Consider the following 27,573-nt stretch of genomic DNA (forward strand, 5'->3'; position numbering starts at 1 on the left):
AGATGTGGTAGATCAGGATTTTTATTCCTGTTTTCTTTCTCAGACACTAGCAGCAAATGCCTATGGCTCTGGAAAAGCAATGGCAGCTAGGAAGTAATGTTTTTGACCTTGGTTCTTATTAAAATGGAATCAATAACTTGTGCCAACTCAGTATATTTCAGGTTACAGCTTTTAAGACGCCTGGAAGGGGATCTCATTTGCATTAATAGCCCTCTTCCTGCCTGTGTTAGGAGTTATAGTAAGTCCTCCTCACTGCTTGGTACTCTCTTGAAAAGAACATAGCTGGACTGTGAGCCATGGCCTGGACATCGCTTTTGTTCGTACTCCTGTCTTACTGCACAGGTCAGGGGGCCTTTCTGGGATGCAGTCGGTATGCAAAATCGCACACCTTGTCTCTGCTTTGTTACTGACTACTGGATTTTTCATCTGTTTGCAGGAGCCATTTCCCAGCCAGTGACTCAGGACCCTTTTCTCACCCTATCTCCTGAAGGTATGGTAATACTTACCTGTGTCTCAAGTACTGGGGCTGTTACAACAAGTAACTATGCCAGCTGGGTCCAAGAAAAACCTTAAGAGGTACACAAGAGTCTAAAATGTAGCACCAGCAATCGAGTCCCAGGTATTCCTGCCAGATTCTCAGGCTCCCTTCTTGGAGACCAGGCTGCCCTCACCATCACAGGGGCACAGCCTGAGGATGAGTCAGAGTATTACTGTGCTCTGTGGTCTAGCAGCTATTTACACAGTGGTACATGCAGATGGGGAAGTAGAACATAAACCCCTGGTACAACCTTTTAGCTGTTGTCTTCTTACCATGTGGGTGCATCTCTGTGGGCTCAGAGGGCTTGCTCTCTCTTACTATACAGAAAGTCATCAAAGCTATTCTCTGATGCTACAAAATGATTTATTTTAATACATTTTATGATAGTGATGTTATGACAAGATTTATTTGGCAACTTGTTGGAAAATTGAATTGCAAAGAAGGCAGTATCCATATGGAGTTTGTCTACTTTGGAATGTCATGAGCTATGCTTTTAATTTTACTTAATTTTGTTTATTTTTTATGACTTTAAAAAATTTATTCTTATTAGATGGGAATGATTACCCTATCCCTTGTATCCTCCGATTCCTCCCCCCTCCCATTTCCCCTTACTCCCCTCCCCTATGACTGTGACGGATGGGGACTTCTTCGCCCTTTATATGCTCATAGGGTATCAAGTCTCTTCTTAGTAGCCTGCTATCCTTCCTCTGAGTGCCACCAGGTCTCCCCATCCAGAGAAATGGTCAAATATGAGGCACCAGAGTACGTGTGAAAGTAATACCCCACTCTCCACTCAACTGTGGAGAATGTCCTGTCCATTGGCTAGATCTGGCTAGGGGTTTGAAGTTTATGGCCTGTATTGTCCTTGGCTGGTACCATAGTTTGAACAGGACTCCTGGGCCCAAATCTGCCTATCATAATGTTCTCCTTGTACGTTTCTAGGACCCTCTGGATCCTTCTACTTTGCTATTCTCCCATGCTTCTCTCATCTAGAGTCCCAATAGGATGTCCTGTCCTGTGTCGCAGTATCCTGGTAAGTGAAGATTTTCATGGACATGCCCCTTGGACTAGTATGCAGATATAAGTGAGTATATACCATCTGACTCTTTCTCCTTTTGGGTTAAATCACTCATTATGATCATTTCTAGTTCAATCCATTTGTCCACAAATTTCGGGAATCTCATGTTTTTAATAGCTGAGTAGTATTTTATGGTATAAATGTAACAGAGTTTCTTTATCGATTCTTCTACTGAGGGACACTTAGGCTGTTTCCATGATCTGGCTATTATGAATAAGGCCGCTATGAACATGGTTGAGCAAATTTTCTTGTGTGATGGAGCATCTTCTGGGTATATTTCAAGGAGTGGAATAGCTGGGTGGAATTTTGGAGGTAACTTATATCATATCATCTGCAAATAGGGATAATTTGACTTCCTCCTTTCCCATTTGGATACCCTTGACCTCCTTTTGTTGTCTTATTGCTCTGGCTAGAACTTCGAGTACTATATTGAAGAGATATGGAGAGAGTGAGCAGCCTTGCCTTGTTCCTGATTTTAGAGGAATTTCCTTGAGTATCTCACCATTTACTTTGATTTTGGCTACTGGCTTCCTATATATAGCCTTTATTATGTTGAGGAAAGTGCCTTGTATTCCCCATCTCTCTAAAACTTTAAACATGAATGGGTGTTGGATTTTATCAAATGCTTTCTCTGCATCTAAAGAGATGATCATGTGGTTTTTTATTTTCAGTTTCTTTATATGGTGGATTGCATTGATGGATTTCCATATATTAAACCATCCCTGCATGCCTGGAATGAAGCCTAACTGGTCATGGTGAATGATATCTTTGATGTGTTCTTGTATTTGTTTTGCAAGTATTTTATTTAGTATGTTTGCATCAATATTCATGAGAGAAATTGGTCTGAAATTCTCTTTCTTTGTTGAGTCTTTGTGAGGTTTAGTTATCAATGTGACTATGGCCTCATAGAATGAATTTGGTAATGTTCTGTCCATTTCTATTTTTTTGGAGTAGCTTGAAGAGCATTGGTATTAGCACATACTTGAAGGTCTGGTAGAATTCTGCACTGAAACTGTCTGGCCCTAGGCTTTTTTTCATTGGGAGACTATCAATGATTTCTTCTATTTCTGTAGGAGAAATGGGACTCTTTTTTGGTTATCTGTTCCTTTTCAATTTTGGCAAGTGAAATTGATCAAGAAAGTTCATCCATTTGCCTTAGATATTCAAATTTTGTGGCATATATGCCTTCAAAGTAGGATCTTATGATTCTTTGTATTTCTTCAGTATCTGTTGTTGTGTCTCCCTTTTCATTTCTGATTTTCTTGATTTGGATACCATCTCTCTGCCTTTTAGTTAGTTTGGCTAATGGTTTGTCTATCGTGTTGAAATTCTCAAAGACCCAACTCTTGGTTTTGTTGATTCTTTGGACTGTTTTCTTAGTTTCTAATTTGTTAATTTCAGCCCTGAGTTTGATTATTTCCAGACATTTACTCCTCTTGGATGTTTCTGCCTCTTTTTTTCTAGGGCTTCCAGCTGTGTGGTTAAGTTGCTTATGTGCAATGTTTCCCATTTCTTTTTAATGGCACTTAGTGCTATGAATTTTCCTCTTAGCACTGCTTTCAATGTATCCCACAGATTTGGGTATGTTGTTCCTTTATTTTCATTGAATTTCAGGAAGTCCTTGATTTCTTTCTTTAGTTCTTCCCTGGCCTGGGTGTCATTTAGCAGAGAGTTGTTTTAAATTTCTGTTGTTGTTGCATTGCAGCCTAAGACCATGGTGATCTGATGGGGCACAAGGTATTATTTCAATCCTCTTTTATCTGTTGAGACTTGCTTTGTGACCTGCGATGTGATCAGTTTTGGAGAAGGTTCCATGGGGTGTAGAGAAGAAGGTATAATCCTTCTTGTTTGGGTTAAAGGTTCTATAGATATCTGTTAGATCCATTTGATTCATGGCATTGGTTAATGATGTTATTTCTTGGCTTAGTTTCTGTTTCAATGACCTATAGTTCATTGAGAGTGGGGTATTGAAGTCTCCCACTATTATTGTGTGGGGAATGATGTGTGGGTTAAGCTTCATTAATGGATCTTCTACAAATGTGTGTGCCCTTGTATTGGTAGCATAGATGTTCAGAATTTTGATGTCATCTTGGCTGACTTTACCTTTGATGAGTACGAAGTATCCTTCCTCATCCCTTTTGGTTAATTTTGATTGAAAGCCTATTTTGTTAGATATTAAAATGGCTATGACTCCTCGCTTCTTGTGACCATTTGCTTGGAATATTTTTTCCAACCCTTTACCCTGAGGTAAAGCCTATTGTTATGGGTGAGATGTGTTTCTTGGATGCAGATGAATGTTGGATGTTGTTTATGCATTCATTCAGTTAGTCTGTGTCTTTTTATTGGAGAATTGAGACCATTGATGTTAAGAGATATTAATGACCAGTGACTGTTAAGAGTCTTAATTTTGATGTTGGTTCCAGTCAAGCATTTGTGTAGTTGTTTTTTTTGCCATGATATATATATATATATTTCCTGTGTATTTTGGTTGTAACTTGTCCCTTTAGGATGGAGTTTTCATTCTAGTACCTTCTGTCAAGCTAGGTTTGTGGATAGGTACTGTTTGAATTTGTTTTTGTCATGGAATATTTTGTTTTCTCCATCAATGGTTATTGATAGTTTTGCTGGATAAAGTAGTCTGGCCTGATATCTATGGTCTCTTAGGGTTTGCAGGATCTCTGTCCAGGCCCTTCTGGCTTTGATGGTCTCTGCTGAGAAGTCGGGTGTAATTCTGATAGGTTTGCCATTAAATGTTATTTGGCCCATTTCCCTTGCAGCTTTTAATATCTTTTCTCTTTTCTGTATGTTTTGTGTTTTGATTATATGTGACAGGCAGTTTTTCTTTTCTGGTCAATTCTATTTGGTGTTCTTTAGGCCTCTTGTATGTTTATAGGCTTCCCTTTCTTTAGATTGGGGAAGTTTTCTTCTATGATTTTGTTGAGAATAGTTTCTGGGCCTTGGAGTCTGATATCTTCTCTTTCTTCAACATCTATTATCCGCAGATTTCTTCTTTTCATGGTGTCCTTAATTTCTTGGATATTTGGTGTCAGGATTTTTTTCAGATTTAGCATTTTCTTTAATGGTTGCTTCAAGGTCTATGATTGTATCTTCTAGACCTGAGATTTGTTCTTCCATCTCTTGGATTCTGTCAGAAAAGCTCACCTCTGTGTTGCTTGCCTTCTTCTCTGTGCTCTCACGTTCCCATTTTTCTTCTTTCTGTATGTTTATCATTGAATCCATTTTTATCTTTAGATCTTGAACTGATTTTTCAATTTCTTTCATCTGATTGTTTGTATATTCCTGAGTTTCTTCCATTGCCTCTTTATAGACCTTCAAAGCTTGAACTGTTGTATTAATTTCCTTCATCTGTTTGCATGTATTTTCCAGAAAATTATCCAGTGACTCTCTACTGGCTTCTTTTATGTCTCTCACTTGTGTGGCTGCATCTTCCTGCATTTGATTATGAATTTTATTTCTTTCATCCATTATCATCCTCATTACTAAGGATTTGAGGTCGTTTTCTTGTATTTCCGTTGTGTTTGAGTTCTCTGGGTTGGTTTCTTTGGAATAGCTGGAATCTGAAGGCATCATATTGTTTTTTTCTTTTGCATAAGCTTTTACACTGTCCTTTAGATGTCTTATCATCTGTGTTTTTGTTGGGTAGCTTCCAGACTTGGGTGGAGGGAGTCTGGTGATAGACTCACTTTTTTTCCTACCATTTCCCTAGGCCAGAAGCTCTGATACTTCACTGGTGTTGATGGCAGGAGGCTAGCCCTCTCATTTTGGACTGTCACAGCCAGTGATCCTCAGCTCCCTTGTACTGTGGGTCCTGCTATCATCTGTATCTCTGAATGTCCGTTGGGTCAGGCCAAAGTGTCCACAGCCTTCTAGGTCCCTTTGGAACACCAAAGCTATCCAGGGACTAAAGAAGGTCAGGTGGAGGTGGTCAGATCGCCACTCCACTCCCTGTCTGCTTCAGAATTCCCTAGTCCTGGAGATTTTTTGCTCTGCTTGTCTGTGATTCCTGGTAGCATTTCAAAACCCAGACTGCTTGCACAGTCCAGGTTAGTGTCACAGGGCCCAAACCATCCACACACTGAGTCCAGTTCATGTCTCTTGGCCCAAATGGGTCTCAGAGCCTATTCCATGCACTTAGTCCAGTTAGCGCTGAGTCCAACAAGGGTCTTGGGTCCAAAGCACACACTGAGCTTGCCGAGATCAATTAGAGTTTCAAGGCCCAAACTTCCCTCCAAGTCCAATCAGAGTCTCAGTGCTGGGACTGCCTTGCCAAATCAAGCCAGGACTCCAGACCCAAACCACGCTCTGAGCTCAGTTAGGTTCTCTGGGGCCAAACTGGCTGCCAAGCTCAGCTAGAGCCTCATGACCCAAACTACCTACCAAGTCCAGCCAGGGACACTGGGCCCAAACCATGTGCCAAGTTCAACTAGATTCTCAGGGCCCAACTATCTGCCGAGCTCAGCTATGGACTCTGGGCCCAAAGTGCAGGCAGAGTCCAGCCAGAATTTCTGGGCTGGGACTGTGTGCCAACCTCAGCTAGGGGCTTTCGGCCCAAAGCGTGTGCCATCATCAGTTATAGTCTCTGGACAGGACTGCCCTCCATGTTCTGCCAGGAATTCTGGACCCAAACTGTGCACCTGATCCAACCAAAGTCTCAGGCCTGGGACTGCGCGAAATGCTTAGCTAGAGTATCTGGGCCCAACCTGTCTGCCAAGCACAGTTAGAGACTCTTGCCCCAAACCGTACACCAAGCTTAGCCAGAGTCTCAGGGGTGGAATTGCACACTGAGCTCAGCCAGGGACTCTGGACCCACACTGCGTGCTGAATTCAGCTTGGGACTCTGGGCCTAAACTGCACAGAGAGTCCAACCAGAGACTCAGGGGCATGACTGCACGCAAAGCTCAGCTAGAGTCTCTGAGCCCAATCTGCCTGCCAAGTCCAGTTATGGACTCTAGGCCAGAACTACGCACTGAGCTCAGCCTACGTCTCAGAGGCAGAACTACATGTTGAGCTGAGCTAGCTTCTCAGACAGAACTGCGCACGGAGCTAAGCTAGCCTTTCGCTCGGAAGTGTGCACTGAGCTGAGCTTGGGTCTCAGGGGCCGAACTGTATGTTGAGTTCAATTTGGGTCTCAGGGAACCCCGTGGCATGGCCCAATTCCTGCTCAGAGTCCCATCTTCTACAGCAACTCCCACTGGCCACTACACCAATCGCAGCGCTGGAGGGCCCCAAGCTGCAAACCTCAGCAGCTGAATTCAGCCGCCACTACTACCGCTGCTGCTGCCGCTACTGCTCCAATCCAAGAAAATCCACACTTCTCATGTGTGCAGGGGCACACAGGTCCTGTGCACCCTGGTCCCTTCGAACCGTGGAGCACTCCTGCTACAGGGGTGTGGGGACCTTGGTGTTCCTGGTTCATAATTCTGTGCAATTCCATGAATTGTTTACTGGAGCTTCTAAACGTGGTTCACACTGCTCACCGCCATCTTGGATCTCCCCATGAGCTATGTTTTAAATGATGTTGGAAGAAGAATGTGGGTGGTACCATGATTTTGGCAGAGTTTCCTGAACTGTCTAATCTCGAAGGCAAGCAGAGTGCAAGTAAGCAGTTCAGTAAGTGATCATGTATACATTTCTCTCTCTTTGTTCTGGACTATGTTTGATGTGACCAGATGTCTAAAGATCTCATTGCTGTGATTTCCCTGCACTAATGATATGTCATGAGGAACTGTGAATAAAGCATTCACTTTCTTTTCCAAGCTGTCTAATTTCCTGTTATTTTAGTACTACAATGGTATGAAACTAGAGTAGATGTGTTCATAAAAGCCACTTAAAATATAGTAGCCTTCACTGCCTGACAAATTTCCACAGAATCTGGGGCAACATGACTGTTTACTGACATTTGCTTCATGAGCCATGCGATTAGGCTCATGTTTGATGTAGTGGGTCCTGGCTTTTCATGATAATGCCTCTCTATGTTACCATGGGTCCTAATTCACTCTAAGCTAAGATCTCACAGTCTCCTGCACCACGTAAGAGAATTGTTTGCAGATGCTAACACCCAACAACACCTCCCAAGAACATTACTCAAGGCAGACAAATTCTATAGAATCCTACATAATATCTCCGCCATCAGCTCCTGGATAATCCCATCAGGATTCTAGCCCTCATGATTTCTAATGGTTCCAAGGTTTCCCCTGTGTAGCTTGCATATGCCACATGAAAAATCTCAGTAACAGGCCCTTAGTGGATCATGGCATCTCATTTTCTTCTCAACACTGTAAATTTCTTATACTGAAAGGAGAAAAGTGACTTGAATGAGGAAGAGAAACAGACAGAACTCAATAAATAAACCATTTCAGATTTTGCAGTCAGAGGACTGCAAAACTTAGATCATGTTGTGGAAAAAACCACTTGGACCAAATAGAGATCCCAGTGTAAATCCTTAATAGAGTGGATCACATAGTAAATAGACTATTAAAGAAAGCAACACATGGTAAAGAAATTAGATTACTCAGTAAAGACATACTATTAAGGCTGGTTTATCTGGACCCACGGAGGCCTTCAGAAACTGATTCATCAACCAATGACAGTACAAACAGAAGGACTAGATTCCCTGTTCAGATGTAGCCAATGGACACTTAATTCTCTACAGGTATAGGGAGAAATGTGAGATTGCATCTGACATGAATTCTGGGTGCTCTTTATATGTTTACTGTCCATTAAGGGAGAGGCCCTGTTGGAGTACAGTGGAAGAAGATACATACTATCCAGATGAGAACTGATAGGCAGAGAAGGGCATAGGACCCCCACCTGCCAGAGGTCTAGGGGAGAGGAACAGAATGGAAAAGTGAGGGAGTGTGAGACCACAATGATTAAAATTAGGGCATTAAGTTATAATAATGATAATTTTAAAAATACTTAAAATATACAAAAACAAACAAACAAACAAACAAAAAATATGAATAGAGTATAGGAGAGTTCTGGGGCATCAGGTAAATCTCTATGCTTCAGATTATGGCATAGATGGGAAAGAAATGCATAAAAAATGTGATGTATTATCAATAAAAACCATAGAAGAAATATTTCCAAACACAGTGAAGAGATGATATCCAACTATAAGAAGCAGACATCAAGTTTTTCAATTGTATCTTCTACTCTCAAGATTCTTTCCTCCTTCTCTTGAATTCTATTAGAGAAACTTACCTCTGCATTTCCTGATTTCTTCTCTAAGTTCTCTCATTCCCTGCTTTCTGTCTTTTCTGTTCCCTTTTCTTCTGTCTTTGCTTTCATCTTTGTGTCCATTTCCATGGAAAGAAATGAGGGTGGATGTGGGGAGACATGCCAAATTCTGCCATGTCAGAAATCCTGTGCTTAGGCTGCATGCTGTGACCTTCGAGTTGCTGACCTTTGCCTCATGAGGTCTTGTGTTGTAGGCTATCCTTGGACTATTTACCTTTGAAAGAAGTAGAGAAGTCCCAACTTGGAACCACCCAGAGGATCAAGGAAGTTCTTACAGGGAACTACTCACAAAATTAGGAAATTCTACATGGAGCTATTCAGGCTATTGTATTCTTGTCTTGGGGCTAGGATGAATGAGATTAGAATAGCTCCTATTGACTTTGCTCTCTATATATTCTTACTAGTTGGGCATTAGAGTGAATCTTGATCAGAAATTTCCTGACTTGATTCGTTATTTCTTGCATCTCTGTATCCTACTTTCAATCCCCACTCCCTCTTTCGGGTGAACCCTGATTTGATTTTTCCCATGGGCTGGGCCACGACAGGTGGAAATCAGACCTGGAGAGATCAGGGTGGGAGGACAGAGGGAATGAGATGAGAATCAATGAGCAAGAGTATCTTGGTGAAAATCTGGAGGCCTATGATAAAGTAGGCTTCTGCGATATATTAGGGTGACTCTAACTGAAAATTCTAGTAGTAGGTGTTATAGAGACTGAAGAGGACACTCTCTGACTAGACAAGACTCATAGTAGAGGGGGGAACATCCACAAAAATGTTGACCCAAAATTTACCCTGTCTACAATTTGTGCAGGGAAAAAGACAGAGCAGGTCTTGAAGAAATGTCCAACAAGTGTCTGTCCCAACCTGAGCCCCACATCAGGGGATAGAGAAAATTACTGACATTATTGGTACTCTCTTAGGCTTGTAGATGGGAGCTTAGCATACCTGTCCTCTGAAAGGCTCCACCAATTAGTGTATTAAAACAGATCCTAAGACTCACAACTAAACATTATGGGAAGGCTAAGGAATCTTATGGAAAAGTGGGAGGAAGGATAGTAAGACCTGGAAGAGACAGGAACTCCACAAGAAGACCAAAAGAGACAATCAACAGGGGCCCAGAGTAGCTTGCAAAGACTGAAACACAAACCAGAACTCATGTATGGAGTGGAACTAGGTCCCTCCATAGACATAGCAGATGAGAAGTTCGGGCATTCCATGGGTCCCCTAGTAAGGGGAGTGAGGGCTGTATCAGACATGTTTTGCCAGGTCACATGGGAAGAGCATGCTCTCAATCTTGATGTGATTTAATGTGCTCTGGTGGGCTGGTGATGTGGCTCCTCTTTTCTGAGGTGTAGAAGAGATGTGACAGGGGGAAGTAGGTGAGAGGATGGGACCAGGAGAAGAGAGATGCACTATGGTCAATATATACAGTGAATAAATATATAAATAAATTAGTTAAAATAAATTGGTATCAATATACAAAAATCTATACTAATGTAAGCAAAATGTATCAGTATAAATAATCTATACAAATGTTAGGTGTATACAACTATAGTTCTTTGATTTAAGAACTGATTCAATATTCTTGCCTTCTTCCTCTTATTCCTATATTTTTCTCATATTCCCCTCTTTTTCTCAAACCATTTTCCCTTACTTAAGAAAGAAAGGATAGAGAAAAGAAAAGGAAAGAGAGAAATCCCTGAGTCTAAACTCCTATATCTAGTTTCTTTCTGTTCAAGGCAAATTAATAACTGGTAACCAGTTTAATTTTAATGATAAATATCCATCATCTATTGAATGACCAAAACCAACCCAACCCACCTCAAGGAAATGGCATATAACTCTAAATTTGCTTCCTACTGATTTGGGGGATGTTATTCCTTTTGGAGGCTAATAAATTGGGAAAATAGTGAAGAAAGGTAGCTATAGTACCTGCTGTCCAGTCTCTAAATGCTATGAAAATGAAGTTCTGATGAGGATTGTCTGTGATGCTGGATTCTTTGAGCTAGCTCATTTATAGGTGTCACTGAAGCAAGTTTTCATGAAATAGTAACTGAAGCAGTTCTGGGATGGAACCAAGCAGGAACCTGGAATAAATTTGTTTCAGCATCTCCTCATCCTGGAATCTTACCAAGCCTATCTCCATTTAGTTGGTGTTTGGTCGTTTTGCTCTCTAAGCATATGAACTCTTACAAGTAATGTATAGTTCTGTAATAGCATATATCTGACATGTGCAAGTTACACAGATCAGTTAAAGATGATTTTCTACTCTTTGTTTGAGCAGGTGAAAGACATCTTTCTTTATAAGCCAGTTTGGATGAAACTGCAATATATATATCCATGTCATGTGAAAGGATAGAATGTACCAAAAAAGTCATGAGGACTCTGTAGCCAATGAGATGTATTAGTTATACAAGTATATTAATGTCTCAGCCTGTCTCAGAGCTGTTCCCATGTAGAGGGATCAGTGTAGACCAACCTGTCTTGGTCTTTTTGATTCCCTCATCCTGTCTGCAGATAAAGTCTTCATGGGGTCTCCCTATAACTTCTATCCTCCTGAAAGAAAATATAGAAATCCCCTGATCTAATATAACACACTTCGTCTTTTTCCATTATTTAGTTAGGATGTCTTTTTGAAATAAACAGGGTATTTTAATTCAGTAGATTTTTCTATCATCCAATATCCCTCAGCAAGTATCATTTTTTTGTTCATCAGCACTTAAGAAATTTAAAGCCTATAGAGCATTATGCAATCTATCTCCAGGTGTTTTGATACCCTTCACTGCCAGAAGCTATTCATGCAAGGCTGCAGTGAACAAGTGAGTTTCCTGGAGACAATCTACCATTTTGTATGACCTGTAATGGATATACCATAAAAACATGTACCATAGTGGCTTTGTCACAGAATTGAGTCTTGTTGTTGATATGTCTTTCTATGCTTGTCATTGCTGAATCCTTCATATGTCTGGCATGGTATAATTCTGAGTAATGTACCCTCACTGCTTAATTTTATCTGGGTAATTTCCCTTTCTCTTTTCACAGAATTTTTGTAGAATCAATATAAAAATGTACATCCATGTAATAATGCTGTGCAGATGATAAGATGAAATGATAAGAAACATTTAGGTAGTCATGTGTAATCAATATTTCTGCTGTTACCTGTGTAATGACCATGTTTGTTTCTGTGATAACCGTTTTTATGGCCAGGTGGCAAGTTTTCTTCTTACATAGACAACTTTGTCTTAGGATGTTTAAAAAGGCTGGGATAAATAATGAAGTGTGGCTCTTGGAACTTTTCTGTTTTTAAAGCATCTTCTTTAAAGTATGATTGGAACTCTCTATGAATATTTTTCCTGTAAGATTGTGTGGTATACCTGTAATATGCTTTATTTTATAATATATAAAAAGGTTTCATTTTAATAACAGCATATGCTGGAGCACTGTCATTCTTAATTTGTACTAGAATACCCACAATTGCTATGACTTTAATAAATATATAATTACAGAATTAGCTAGTTCCCAAGTAATAGAAGGGAGGGTACTTAAATCTCAGTGAGAATTGAAATAGAATAAACAGATGTAGTTGTTGAAAAAAAGAGGTAAGTTAGGAGAGAGTACACAGAAAGAATAATGGTGGAGATCATACTCAGGGAAAGTGGGGCCAGGAGGACATAAAGCCTGCAGGAAAAGAAAAACTGTGGTCAGGAGAATCTCTGGGACCATATGGAGACCTAAGTCATTGTAGGTTTCTGTAAGTATATGAGGTCAACTCTATCTGAGATTCCTAGCATCAGGGTCCATGGACTTTGAAGAGGACACTCTCTAAGAAGAAAAGCTCCATTTGGAGGGGCGCAACACCACCCCAACCACAAAAACTTCAAACCAAAATTTACCGTACCAACAATATGTGCAGGGATAAAGATAGAACAGATAGATCAGGGATTGAGGCAATGTCCTATGAATGCCTGGACCAAACAATGTCCCACCCCATGAGAGAAAGCCAATCTCTGACACTATTAACATGCTTGGAGAAAGGAGTCTAGCAGAGTTGTCCTTTCAGAGTTTCTACCCTGAAGCAGATTAAAACAGATGCTGAGACTCATGTCCAAATGTGAGGCAAAGCATCAGGAGTATTGTGGAGAAGTAGGGGGAAAGAAAAACGGTCCTAGAGGTAACAAGAGCTCCACAAGAAGACCAACAGAACCAACTAGGCAGGACCCAGAGCATCTTCTAGGGACTGAAGGACTAACCAAGGACCATAAATGGAGTGGATGTAGTTCCCCTACACAGAAGTAGACAATAGGCACTAAGTATTTCTCTGGGTACTTTATTAAAGGGAATGGGATCTGTCTTTGACATGGATTCTTCTGCCAGTTTTTGATTCTTTTCCCTTGCTGTGACTGCCTACCCAGGACACAAGGGAAGAAGACATGCTCAGTCCTGATGAAACTTGATGAGCTAGGGTGGGTGGAGAGGATACCTCCTCTTATATGAGGAATAGTGGATACAGAAGGGGAATAGAGAAGAATGGTGTGACTGAGAGGAGAGGGGGGAAAGAGCTACAACTGGGATGTAAAGTGAATAAATTAATTAACTAATAAAATAGAGAAAAATAATTTTATACCTTTGTTGTTAACATGGTGGGTTTTTTATGAAATTCTGATGATTCTAACATATTTTCTATGAACAGATTATCAATTATACCATTATCTTGTGCTATAGTGCATGGAACACCTCTATGGAATATGATATGTGTTATGTAAAATGGATGATTTCCAGAGACACAGAAATGAATCCACACATATATGGAAACTTGATTTTTGACAAAGACATCAAACCTATTCAATGGAAAAATGGTGCTGATCTAACTAGATGTTTACATGTAGAAACATGCAAGTAGAGCCATATTTATCACCATGCATGAAACTCAGGTCTAAGTGGATTAAACACCTCAACATAAACCTAGAGACAATAAATCTCTATGAAGAAAAAGTGATGAAGAGCACTGAACTCATTGACACAGGAGACAACTTCCTGAACAGAACACCTATAGCCCAGGACTTAAGGTCAACAATTAATAAATGGGACCTCATGAGGCTGAGAAGCTTCTGTAAGGCACAATATTCTGTCAACAGAACAAAGTGACAGCCTACAGACTAGAAAAAGATCTTCAACAACCCTACATCTGACAAAGGACTAATATCCAAAATATATAAAGAACTCAAGAAATTAAACACCACCAAACCAAATAACCCAATTAAGAAGTGGGGTTCAGAGGTAAACAGAATTCTCAACAGAGGGATATCTAATGGCTGAGAAACACTTAAAGAAATGCTCAGCATCCTTACTGATCAGAAAAAATGTGAATCAAAATGACTCTGAGATTCCATCTTACACCTATCAGAATGGCTAAGATAAAAAATTCAGGTGACAGCACATGCTAGCAGGGATGTGGAGAATGGAGAACACTCCTTCATTGCTGGTGAAATGCAAACTTTTACAACCACTTTGGAAATCAGTCTGGTCCTTTCTCAGAAAACTGGGAATAGGGTTACCTCAAAACTCAGCTATCCACTCCCTGGAATATACCCAGAAGATACTCCACCACAGACAACAAGGACATATGCTCAGCCATGTTCATTGCAGCCTTATTCATAATAGCCAGAACCTGGAAACAACCTAAATGTCCCTCAGTCGATGAATGGATAAGGAGACTGAGGGAATTTTACACTATGGAATATTACTCAGCTATCAAAAAAGGAAATCCTGAAATAATTAGGCAAATGTGTGGAACTAGAAATGATCATCCTGAGTGAGTTAAACCAGAGCTAGAATGATACACATGGTATATACATTCTTATAATTGGACACTAGCCCAACAGGCATTTCACCTGAAATTCTTCACTTAGCAGGAGATTGGGATAGAGGCTGTGACTTCCTATTGGGACTCCAGGTGAGAGAGGTAGAGGAGAACAGGGAAGTAGAAGGGCCCACAAGTTCTGAGAAACCTACAAGAAGATGATCAAGGCTGACAGATCTGAGCCCAGAGGCATCTGCTCAAACCACTGTACCAACCAAGGACAATTCCTACAGTAAACCTAGAACCCCTATTCAGATCTAGCCAATGGACAGCACATTCTCTACAATTGTGTGGAGAGTGGGGATTGACTCTGACATGAACTCTGATTCCACCTATTTGACCACTTCCCTATGGGCCTTCTCCTGTAGGTGGAGGAGATGCTCCTTCCAGGTAAGCTTGGTGCGTGTACATTCCAGGTCCTACAAGATGACCGCTGATAATCCATATTATTATATCCAGCAAAACTATATATTAGAGGAAGAACCAAATGCCTTATATAACCAAAACAGATTAAAAGCATATATGATCACTAAGAGAGCTCTACTTCACTCTGAGAGGAAGCATGAAAGTACTTGAGGTGACATGAAGTTATTCAAGATCATAGGAAGCACAAAAACCTGGAATAGATAATCACAAGAAATCTAAGAAAAATAATAAAATAATAAAAGGGCAAAGAATGAATATACATGTCAATAACTCTGAATATTAATGGTTTTAATTTTTCAATGAATGAAATAGACTAGTAGATTAAGTTAGAAAACAGGATAAGTCTTTTTGATGGCTTCAAGAAACACATTTCACCATTAATAATAGATACAAATTTAGGGTAAGAGAAAGAAAAAGATGTTCCAAACAAATGGAAACAAACAAACAAACAAACAAACAAACAAAAAAACTAGTGGGCTTCAATATGCCTATAAATAGAAAATAATTACAGAATTATTTCTGACCAAGATGGTATAAAATTAGTTATCAAGACCAAAGCAATTTATAGAGAGTACACACAGTCATTGGCATTAAACATTAAATACTGAATTATAGGCCACTCAAGAAAGGAATTTTAAAAGGGATTCAATATATCTGACAGACATATTTGTGAGGCAGGAACTATTGACGACTTGCTTACCCTGTCTTGGCAGAGACTGGCTGTTGACTCTGCCTGCAACCAAGCTTGTCCATTTTTAGGCAGAGTTCTGTCTGTGGTAGAGATGAGAATGTTTTGCCCAGTGGCTTGTTGCCACATTTTAAGCCATCTCCAGCAAGCCCTCAATATTTCCTGCCTCAGAAACATGTCTGTCAGATATACTGGGCCAGAAGATTTAAGAAGATGCTCCAACATTATAGAGAATTTTGGGAGACTGCTCAGGTATCAAACCGTCGCTGTCATCTTCTCATTTGGAAAACTACTAACCTGCACTTCTGGGTATTCAAGTAATCAAGCTTATTCCTTCTCAAGTCTCTGATCAAGTTGAAGACCAGGTAGCTTAGTTTTACAATGAGGCTTAGTTGTTTAGGGATTAAAATGTTTATAGGTCTAGATAGATGTTTTAAGTTGATAATGACAGTATGTGATAGAGATTGATTTACATTCAGAATTTTAGATGCACCAAGATAGGAAAGATGTTTTCTTCAAGGCTGTCAAATACAAATAGCCAAAACACTAAGAATGTAACATTTATATAATTCCTGTTTGTGTCATGGTTCTTCTTACTCTAGGTAGGTTATTGTATATATATATATATATATATATATATATATATATGTGTGTGTGTGTGTGTGTGTGTGTGTGTGTGTGTGTAATAATATAAATGTATATGTAAAAAATAAAAAATAAAAGGGAATTCAAATAATCTTGGAACTAAATGAAGGCACACAGAATGAAAACATTTCTGAGAGAAATGTTTATAGTTCCAAGCAACTAAATTAAAAATTTGAAGGTATTTCTTTTATGTTTAAGATTAAAAATATATCATTTCTCCCTTCCCCCTTTTCACTCCAAATCTTTCCATGTATCCCTTCTTGTTGTCTGTCAAGTTCATGCCTCTGTTTTCCTTGGTTGTTGCTATACACATATATGTATATACATAATTATTTATAAACTGATATATGAAACCTGTTCATGCAGAATATAAAAATTTTAAAGGTAGCTGATAGCTGAAAATTTTTAATGGATATCAGATTTCTTAAAGATATTTAAAATTAATATGTTAAAGGTTCAACTTAATTCTTTCATAGAAATAGATGAAACTGAATTAAAAATAGTAGAAGGGATGAAATAATCAAAGCCAGGACTTAAGTTAATAAAATGGAAAAAAGTCACATAAATAAAGAGCTGGTCTGTGAAAAGATAAGTAGTGTTGACAAACTCTTGACCAATTCAGGAAAAAGAAAATAAAGAAAAAATAAAAATGAGGCCCTAGATCAAAACCAATGTATTCTGGGAGTAAAAAGAACATGATTTAAAAACCTATATGATACAAAATCAGAATTTAAAATAGGAGGGGAATTTTTTTAGTGTCATAAGACATATCAAAAGAAAACAAATAGAAAACAAAAAATTTTTAAAAACTATAAATAGCAATACTTTTTTTAAAAAAGAAAATCAAAACTCTCTTAATAAAAAAGGCCAGGACTAGAGGAACTCACCACAGATTTCTAGCAGAATTTTAAAGAAGTAGAGTCAATACTTATTCTGTAAAATAGAAAAGAATTGAAGGATTCCATTTTATGTTTATGAAACCATAATTTCTATCATATGAACAATTTATAAATCAAAGGGTATGCCAGTAAATAGAAAGAACTTTCATGCTCATGATAAGGAAGGGTTCATATTCTTACAATGCTTCTCCTAACAAAACCAATCTATAGAATCAATGCAACCCTAGTGAAAGCACCTGGACTATTCCTTGTAGGAAAAAACAAAACAAAACAAAACAACAACAACAACAAAAACCCTCAAAATTTATACTCAGACGCAAAAGACCAAGAGTATGCAAAGAAATACTCAAAAAAGAATTTCTTCAAGAGGTATCAGTCAAACAGGCCTAGAATTGTACTATGGAAGTATAGTAATAAAAACAGAATAGAGGAGCCATATATAATTTGATGTACCTAGCACTACCTGCTCCCTGATTAAAAATGCCAAAAATGCATGGAAAAAGATATCAATATTAACAAATGTTTATTGCAGACATAAATTTTAAAATGCAAAAAGCAAATAAATAAAACTGTATCCTTATTTATCATCCTGCCTAAAACACAACTGCAAATGGTTCAAGGACCTTAATATAAAATATGAAGTCTGATACTCTAAAATTGCTAGAGAAAAACTAGGGAATACACGTCAACTTACAGGTAAGGCAACAACCTTCTAAATGGGACTCTGGAAGGAAAGAAGACTGAAAATTAAGTGGGATGTCATAAAATTAAATTTTGTTTTAAGCAAAGGAAATGATCAGTCTGTGGAGTGGAAGAAACACTTTCCTAGCTGAATAACTGAAAAACATTAGATTTAGAATACAGAAATCACCCCAAAACTAGCCAGCAAGAAAATCAAACAGTACAATTAAAAATAAGATGTGCAGCCAAACAGAAGGTTCTGAGGTGAATAAAATGCAAATGGCTTTATGTTTCCATTTTACCCAGACAGAATGGTCATCGTTGGCAATACAAATGACAACATGCTGGAAATAATGTATGAAAAAGAGAATGCTCATGTATGTTTGGTTTATACACTGGTTTTAGAAATCTGGTATGTATGTTTTTCAACAAACAAAAATATCTAAGTAAGGTACATTTATGGAACTCTTGAACTTACATCCACAGGACTCTATATCTTACTTCACAGATATTTGCTCATCCAAGTTCATTGTTTCTGAAGTCCCAATAATTAAAAAGTAAAACCAAAAAAGACGTATAGCAAATAATATCTAAAATGAAAAGTTATTCAGCAAAAATAATGCAATTTGCAATTTAATTGTTGGAACCAGAAAAAGTATATTGTGTAAGACAGCCCAGGATCACTATACAATCATTGTGTTTCTCATATATATGGGTCATCTTAGTTAGTATTTTATTGCTGTGAAGAGACAACACCTCCAAAGCAACTCTTATGAAAGAAACCTTGTGTCCAGTTTCAGAATTATCAATATCATGAGGAGTGTGATGGCAGGCAGGGAAACATGGTACCAGAGAAGCAACTGAGAGCTTTAATCCTGATCCAGAAGCAGCATGCAGAGAGAGAAATTAGGCCAGGGATGGGCTTTTGAAGCCCCAAAACCCACCCCTAACAACACACCTCTTCCAACAATGCCATACCTCCTAATTATTCCCAAATGGTTCATCAACTGGGAATTGAACATTCAAAAATTTTGGGGCCTATTAGTGTCATTGTCATCCAGACTATGATATGAGACTACATTTCAAAGCTAATGTTTTGTTTGTTTCACCTAGAATTCACATATAAGCCAAAATTCTAGAAGTGGGCCATTGCATGTCATGAAATTAGGCAGGAAGGACAGTAGCATGTTGATTATTAATTTAGAATAAGGAAGTCCTGGAGGCAATAATGTTCAAGTAGTTAATAAATTAATGGAATAGTTAAACCATGCGATTGGAAAAGTATAACCAAAATGAATTGTGGAGAAGCTGGATGGGGGCCTATAATCTGAAAACTCAAGTGATTGAATAAGGGTACACGGTAATAGAATGCATTTTTATATGAAAGAACAGAGAGTGGGAAATAGTGAAAGCTGAAAATTTAAGATGAGATGAGCTGGGTAAATGTCTATAAAAGCTCAGTGTAATATGCATTCAGGACTGTCTGTAAGAGGTTTTCTCTGCATCCAGTCTCTTGTCAGCTTAATACAGACTCTCAATTCCAACTTTCCTCCTGGTGAGTGCTCTCTGGTTTTTACCTCATAATACCTAGTATGTTTTGTTTGCATTTGAGAGTGACACAGTTTGTGGCTAGAAAGAAGGGTATATAACATTGTCGATACAGTTAATGTCACTGACTTGCTTCTTGAAGTGGTGAACTTTATGTTAAATTTAGTTCACTAATCAGAACATTGAGGACACTATTGAAGAAAGCATGGTGGTATGTCACGGTATGATGTTTGTGGTTGGTAGTATATACCTGATTTAGAGGGAAATGTAAAATATTTAGTATTTCTCCCACTCAGTTTAATTTAACTGAATGGTTTACGTATAGCAGAAAGTGCAATGCACCTGTGTCCTTTCTGTCACTTCCAGTTGTTACTTTTGTGCACAACCCTCATAATTCCATTTGTTTAAGTGTTCCCATTTCTTACAGGTAAACAATCCTTTAGTGCCATCTCAGGTTGCTATAACCAGCATTTGCTCATATAAAGCTAAATATTCCACCAGACATTCCACCCTCTCTCTTTTACTATTATTGAGGATCCTTTTTGGACCATTGATCCAGAAGGAAAATAGAAAGGGGTTAGAGGATGAACACCTTCTTGTCATGAAAGAAAGTGGCAGAGACAGAAAAGAGCCACAGGATACTGTCCTTTCAAACTCTTTCTAGTTCTTCTGACACTGTGTTCTGCCCTTTGCTGTTCTGACCAGCAAACTTACAGTGGCCACTTCAGCAAACTTCTAAAGAAAACATATCTTTAAAATCAGAGTTTCACTTGGTAAAGTTTGTATATCCTTTGCAGGAGGCTCTTGTGCAGTGAAAAGGATTGAGGTTCTGGTTCTGTTCAGAGTATCTTTTTGTTATGCTTTCCTTGGTAACTTGTCTTAAGACAGTAAGGGTTGACACATACATTTCCCTTTAAAAATCAGCAATTTACACGTCTGGGAAGAGCTAATGTTCAGGGTGTAGAATGAAACTGAGCACAGCAGGTTCTACCCAGCTTCTCCAAAAGAAGATAAAAAAACAAGGCAGAAACATCTTGGACAAGGCATCTTTCTTTTTTTCATTGTTTGAGTGCTCTATCTGCATGTGCATCTACATGCCAGAGGAGGGCATCAGATTCCTGTATAGTTGGTTGTGAGTCACCATGTGGTTACTGGGAATTGAACTCAGGATCTCTGGAAGAGCAGCCAGTGCTCTTGTCTGCTGAGCCATCTCTCCAGGCCCCAAGGCTTATTTTCATGGGAGATCCTTCAGTTCTATTTAGGGAGACATGGGTACAGAATCATTGGATAGTCTTTGCTGCAGCTTTAGGCCCTCAGGGACCAGCACTCTGCAAATCATCACCATGTCCAGGTTCCCTTCTCCTTCTCACCTTCCCCCCTGCTCAGGAGTCTGATATAAAAAGTAACAACAATTAAGAAGTTACTGGAAACATAACTTTTTCCTATTTTTTAAAAATTTTATTTTATTAATTTATTCATATTACATCTCAATGGTTATCCCATCCCTTGTATCCTCCCATTCCTCCCTCCCTGCAATTTCCCCTTACTACCCTCCCCTATGACTGTGACTGAGGGGGACTTTCTCCCCTTCTATATGCTCATAGTGTAACAAGTCTCTTCTTGGTAGCCTGCTATCCTTCCACTGAGTGCCCCCAGGTCACCCCATTCAGGGTAAGTGGTCAAATATGAAGCACCAGAGTATGTGTGAAAGTCAGACCCCACTCTCCACTCAACTGTGGAGAATGTCCTGTCCATTGGCTAGATCTGGGTAGGGGTTTGAAGTTTACTGCCTGTATTTTCCTTGGCTGGTACCATAGTTTGAGTAGGACCCCTGGGCCCAAATCTGCCTATGATAATATTCTTCTTGTAGATTTCTAGGATCCTCTGGATCCTTCAACTTTGCCAGTCTCCCATGCTTCTCTCACCTAGAATCCCAATAGGATGTCTTCTCCTCTATACCATTTTCTTGGTTAGTGAAGACTTTCATGGGACATGCCCCTTGGGTTAGTATGTAGATATAAATGAGTATATACCTTCTGACTCTTTCTCCTTTTGGGTTACCTCACTCATTATGATTATTTCTAGTTCAATCCATTTGTCCACAAATTTTGGGAATTCCTTGTTTTAGTAGCTGAGTAGTATTTCCTAGTGTAAATGTACCACAGTTTGTTTATCCATTCTTCTACTGAGGGACACTTAGGCTGTTTCCATGACCTGGCTATTATGAATAAGGCTGCTATGAACATGGTTGAACATATGTAGTTGTGGTGTGCTGGAGCATCTTCTGGGTATATTCCAAGGAGTGGAATAGCTGGGTCTTGAGGAAGCCCTATTCCCAGTTGTCTGTGATAGCGCCAGATAGATTTCCAAAGTGGCTGTACTAGTTTGCATTCCCACCAGCAATGAAGGAGTGTTTTTCTCTCTGCACATCCTTGCCAGCATGTGTTGTCACTTAAATTTTTGATCTTACCCATTCTGATGGGTGTAAGATGGAATCTCAGAGTTGTTTTTATTTGCATTTCCCTAATGACTAAGGAGGTTGAGCCTTTCTTTAAGTGTTTCTCAGCCATTTGGTATTCCTCTGTTGAGAATTCTCTGTTTATTTCCAAGCCCCATTTCTCAATTGGGTTATTTTGTTTGGTGGTGTTTAATGTCTTGAATTCTTTATATATTTTGGATATTAGACCTTTGTCAGATATAGGGTTGGTGAAGATCTTTTCCCAGTCTGTAGGCTGTGGCTTTGTTCTGTTGACAGTGTCTCCTGCCTTACAGAAGCTTCTCAGCCTTATGACGTCCCATTTATTAATTGTTGACCTCACAGCCTTGGCTATTGGTGTTCTGTCCAGGAAGTTGTCTTCTGTGCCAATGTGTTCCATGCTCTTCCCCACATTTTCTTCTATCTGAACTAGAGTCTCTGGTTTTATGTTGAGGTGTTTGATCAACTTGGATTTAAGTTTTGTGCAAGGTGACAAATATGGGTCCAGTTGCATTTTTTTTTACACATAGACATCCAGTTAGACCAGCACTATTTGTTTAAGATGCTATCCTTTTTCCATTGAATGGATTTGGCTTCTTTGTCAAAAATCAAGTGACCATATGTGTGTGGATTCATATCTGGGTGTTCTATTCAATTCCACTGATCAACCAGCTTGTTGCTATGGCAGTACCATGCTGTTTTAATTACTGTTGCTTTATAGTACAGCTTGAGATCAGGTATGGAGATTCCTTCAGGTGATTTTTTTGTAGAAGATTGTTTTAGCTAATCTGGGTTTTTTGATTTTCCATATAAAGTTCAGAATTGAACTTTCAATGTCTTTAAAAAATGTGTAGGTATTTTGATAAGGATTGCATTGAATCTGTAGATTGCTTTTGGTAAGATGGCCATTTTTACTATGTTAATTCTCCCAATCCATGAGCAAGGAAGATCATTACATCTTTGCATGTCATCTTCAATCTCTTTCTTCAAAGTTTTGAAATTTTTTTCAGTGGGGATTCCAAGATGGCGTCGACCAGTAGGCACCATAGCTGATCTACTCTGAGGAGACCAGGGAAGTGAATGGAGCCACAGACTGCTGGATTTTGAGAGTTGTAGGTGAGTGGGGCCCCAAACTCCGCAGTCCACCAGTGGGTCTAACTCCAGGACAAGCAACAGCTCAGAGGTGCTAAACGCACTCCTCAAACTCTGAAACGGAATCCACAACCAAGCTGCAGCCGGAACATAAAACCCAAACTCGCCATTTGGGGAGCGGATTTTCTGGATCCCCAGCCTGAGGAGTCTCAGTGAATAGAGTAAAACTACCATTGAACCTCTCCATCCACACCATGCCAAACTGTGGAGGTTACCTGCCTAGCCCAGGTGGAAACACAGGTGGCAGGTTTCACCAAAAACAGCTAGAATTGGCATGTAGCTCGTGGACCACTTCCTGGGCCCAATCTGAAGCCAGACACAAAGGATTGACCCTGCAAACAGGGGCAGTTAGAAACCAGCGTGTACAGCTCCCACAGACCAGTGCGACCACTCATGTGATCGAGAGCCGTGGGTCTTGCTTGCAGGGTGACCTGGGAGCATTCTGGCTTTCACTGGCAGAAAGAGAAGATACAGAGGATTCCTGCCAGCGGTCTCAATCGCCATTGTCACCAGCTGCCTGCCTGGGCTGCCGGCACAGACACGGCACTCCCCAAACAACAGAACTAGCTGGGTCCATTCTTGCGGTTGTGACAGGACTGCCCACGGTATTGGGAGCCATGGGTCTTGCTTGTAGGGTTTAACTGCTGACCTAAAGTGTCCTGGGAGCATACTGGCTTTCACTGGCAGAAAGAGAAGATACAGGGGATTCCCGCCAACAGTCTGAATCGCCATTGTTGCCAGCCACAGGGCCAGCCTGCCAGCACTGACCTGGCACTCCTCAAACAACAGAACTAGCTGGGTCCAGTCTTGCGGGTGTGACAGGACCGCCCACGGTATCGGGAGCCGTGGGTCTTGCTTGCAGGGTCTAACTGCTGACCTAAAGTGTCCTGGGAGCATTCTGGCTTTTACTGGTGGAAAGAGAAGATACAGGGGATTTTTGCCAGTGGTCTGAATCGCCACTGTTCTCATCCACCCGCTTGGACTGCTGGCACTGACCTGGCACTCCCCAAACAAAAGAACTTAGCTGGGTCCATTCTTGTGGGCGCGATAGGGCCTCCCATGATATAAAGAGCTGTGGGTCATGCTTGCAGGGTCTAACTGTTTATCTATAGCAATCTGGGAGTGTTCTGGCATACAGGGGCATGGAAATTGCTGCCTCCTTGGATACTGCCAGAAGCCTGAAACCATACTTTCTCAGGTCCACCAGGCACTGATCCTGTAATCCCCAGCAGGCTGATCCTAGCTGGGTCAGCTCTTGCAGACCCAGCAAGAACTCCCAAATTCATGGGAGAGGCTGGATGCTCCTACAGAGTATAGAGGCAGAGCTAAAAGACAGCTACAATCCAGAAGATCTGATCCACCTGGGGTCTTGGCTACAAAGAAACAGGCAGCTGAGATCAACCTACACAAACAGAGAGCTTGTGTGCTGACCTTACTCTAGATCCCCAAACTGCTGATCTGAATTACAGCAGTAAGGTGAAAAGGTCCAAACAGAAACCTACTTTGCATGACTCAGCCTGGAGCCTAAGGTGTTGAGAAAAACCTCCAGGAGTAGAATCTGAATCACCTGCCTGGTCCAGGGAAATACTCCCTGATCCCCACAGGCAAGGGCACCCTACATATAATCAGGCATCAACTATCCACTCCCAAACAGGGAAGGTCACTACAAACCACCTCCCAACATCAGAGTCACCAAAATGACAAGAGGACAATGAAAGAACACTAACAAAAACCAAAACAGGATGGCATCTCCAGATCCCAGCAATCCCAATGAAAACAACCTGGGAAATCCAACAACAACTGATATACAAGAAAATGACCTCAAGTGCTTAGTATTAAGATGATAATGGAAGAAACAAATAAAATCTGTAAACAAATGCAGGAGGAGGCAAACAAGAGGGCTGAGGACTTAAAAGAGACATTTGAAGAATTTAAAAAAATACAAATAACCAGATGAAGGAAATCATTAAAACAGTTCAAGACCTGAAGATAAAAATGGAAGCTATCATAAAGGAACACATGGAAGAAAAATGTAATAGAGAAGCATCAGAAAAGAAAGCAAGAATCTCAGAGGTGGCCTTGTCTAACAGATTGAAAGAAATGGAAGAACGAATATCCGACTTGACCATACAATTGCAGAACTGGAAACAACTGTCAAGGAAAATTCTAAATCTGAAAAGTGCCCAATATAGAGCATTCAAGAAATCAAAGACACCATGAAAAGACGAAACTTGAGAATAATAGGGATAGAGGAAAGAGAAGGCAACCGACTCCACAGCCCAGAAAATATCTTTAATAGAATAATAGAAGAAATTTTCCCCAGTTTGAAGAAGGAGATGCATATGAGCATACAAGAGATATACAGAACACCTAATAGAATAGACCTGAAAAGAAAATCTTCCCACCACATGATAATAACAACACAAAATATACAGAACAAAGAAAAAATATTAAATGCGGGAAGAGAAAAAGGCCGAGTAACATATGAAGGCAAACCTATCAGAATTACTCCTGACTTCTCAGCAGAGACCATGAAAGCCAGAAGGGCCTGGACAGAGGTTCTGCAAACCCTAAGAGAACACAGATACCAGGCAAGATTACTATACCCAGTGAAACTATCAATAACCAATGACGGAGAAAACAAGATATCCCATGACAAAAACAAACTCAAACAGTACCCAGCAGCAAATCCAGCTTTACAGAAGTTACTACAAGGAAAAGTCCACTCCAAAGGGTCAAACTACAACCAAAACTACATAGGAAATAGATAACTATACCATCGCAAAATCACAACCTCAAAAAATCTCGACTGTTACAAATATCAAAACTGAAGGGACTTAGCAATCACTGGTCATTAATATCTCTCAATGTCAATGGTCTCAATTCTCCAATAAAAAGACACAGACTAACTGAGTGGATGAATAAACATGACCCAACATTCTTCTGCATTCAAGAAATACATCTCAAACACAAGGACAGGCATTGCCTCAGAGTAAAAGGTTGGGGAAAAATATTCCAAGCAAATGGTCACAAGAAACAAGCTGGGGTAGCCATTCTAATATCTAATAAAATAGACTTTCAACCAAATTTAATCAAAAGGGATGAGGACGGACACTTCGTAATCGTCAAAGGTAAAGTCAATCAAGAAAACATCCCGATTTTGAACATCTATGCTCCTAATACAAGGGCTCCCACATTTGTAAAAGAGTTATTAACAAAGCTTGAACCACTCATCTATACTCACACATTAATAGTGGGAGACTTCAACACCCCACTTTCACTCAAGGATAGGTCCTTAAATAAAAAACTAAGCCGGGAAATAACTTCATTAACCAATGTCATGAATCATATGGATCTAATAGATATCTGCAGAACTTTCCACCCAAATGAAAAGCATTATACCTTTTTCTCAGCACCCCATGGAACGTTCTCTAAAATTGATCACATAGTTGGTCACGAAGCAAACCTCAACAGATACAAGAAGATTGAAATAATACCTTGTATCTTATCAGATCACCATGGTCTAAGGCTGGACTTCAACAACAACAGAAATAACAAAAACCATACTAACACTTGGAAACTAAACTGCTTTCTACTTAATGACACATGGGTCATGGAAGAAATAAGGGAAGAAATAAAAGGCTTCCTAAAATTCAATGAAAATGATGGAACAACATACCCAAATTTGTGGGACACATTGAAAGCAGTGCTAAGAGGAAAATTCATAGCACTAAGTGCCTTTAAAAAGAAAATGGAAACATCCCACATAAACAACTTAACAACACATCTGGAAGCTTTAGAAAAAAAGAAGCAGAAACACCCAAGAGGAGTAGATGCCTAGAAATAATCAAACTCAGGGCTGAAATCAATAAATTAGAGACAAAGAGCACAATCCAAAGAATCAACAAAACCAAGAGCTGGTTCTTTGAGAAAGTCAACAAGATAGACAAACCATTAGCCAATCTAACTAAAAGGCAGAGAAACACTATCCAAATTAACAAAATCAGAAATGAAAAGGGAGACATAACAACAGACACTGAAGAAATACAAAGAATCATAAGAACCTACTTTAAAGGCATTTATGCCACAAAATTTGAAAATCAAAGGGAAATGGACAATTTTCTCGACTGATTCCATTTGCCAAAATTGATTCAGGACCAGATAAATAAATTAAATAGCCCTATTTCGCCAATAGAAATAGAAGCAACCATTGATAGTTTCCCAACCGAAAAAAGCCCAGGGCCAGATAGTTTCAGCACAGAATTCTACCAGTCCTTCAAAGAGGAGCTAATACCGATACTATACAAGCTATTCTGAAAGAT

At 39.6% G+C, this 27,573-nt stretch overlaps 1 gene segment (V, D, J or C); it reads left to right on the top strand.

The window, feature by feature from the left end:
* Positions 1–270: 270 nt before the first annotated feature.
* The window catches only part of LOC311609387 (immunoglobulin lambda constant 6-like), a 463,931-nt gene continuing 436,628 nt past the window's right edge, over positions 271–27,573 (top strand). Inside the window, exons 1-2 of the C gene segment in view lie at positions 271–342; positions 437–490.

This window comes from Acomys minous, assembly GCF_964271855.1.
Source record: "Acomys minous genome assembly, chromosome: 11".
NCBI classification, from domain to species: Eukaryota; Metazoa; Chordata; class Mammalia; order Rodentia; family Muridae; genus Acomys; species Acomys minous.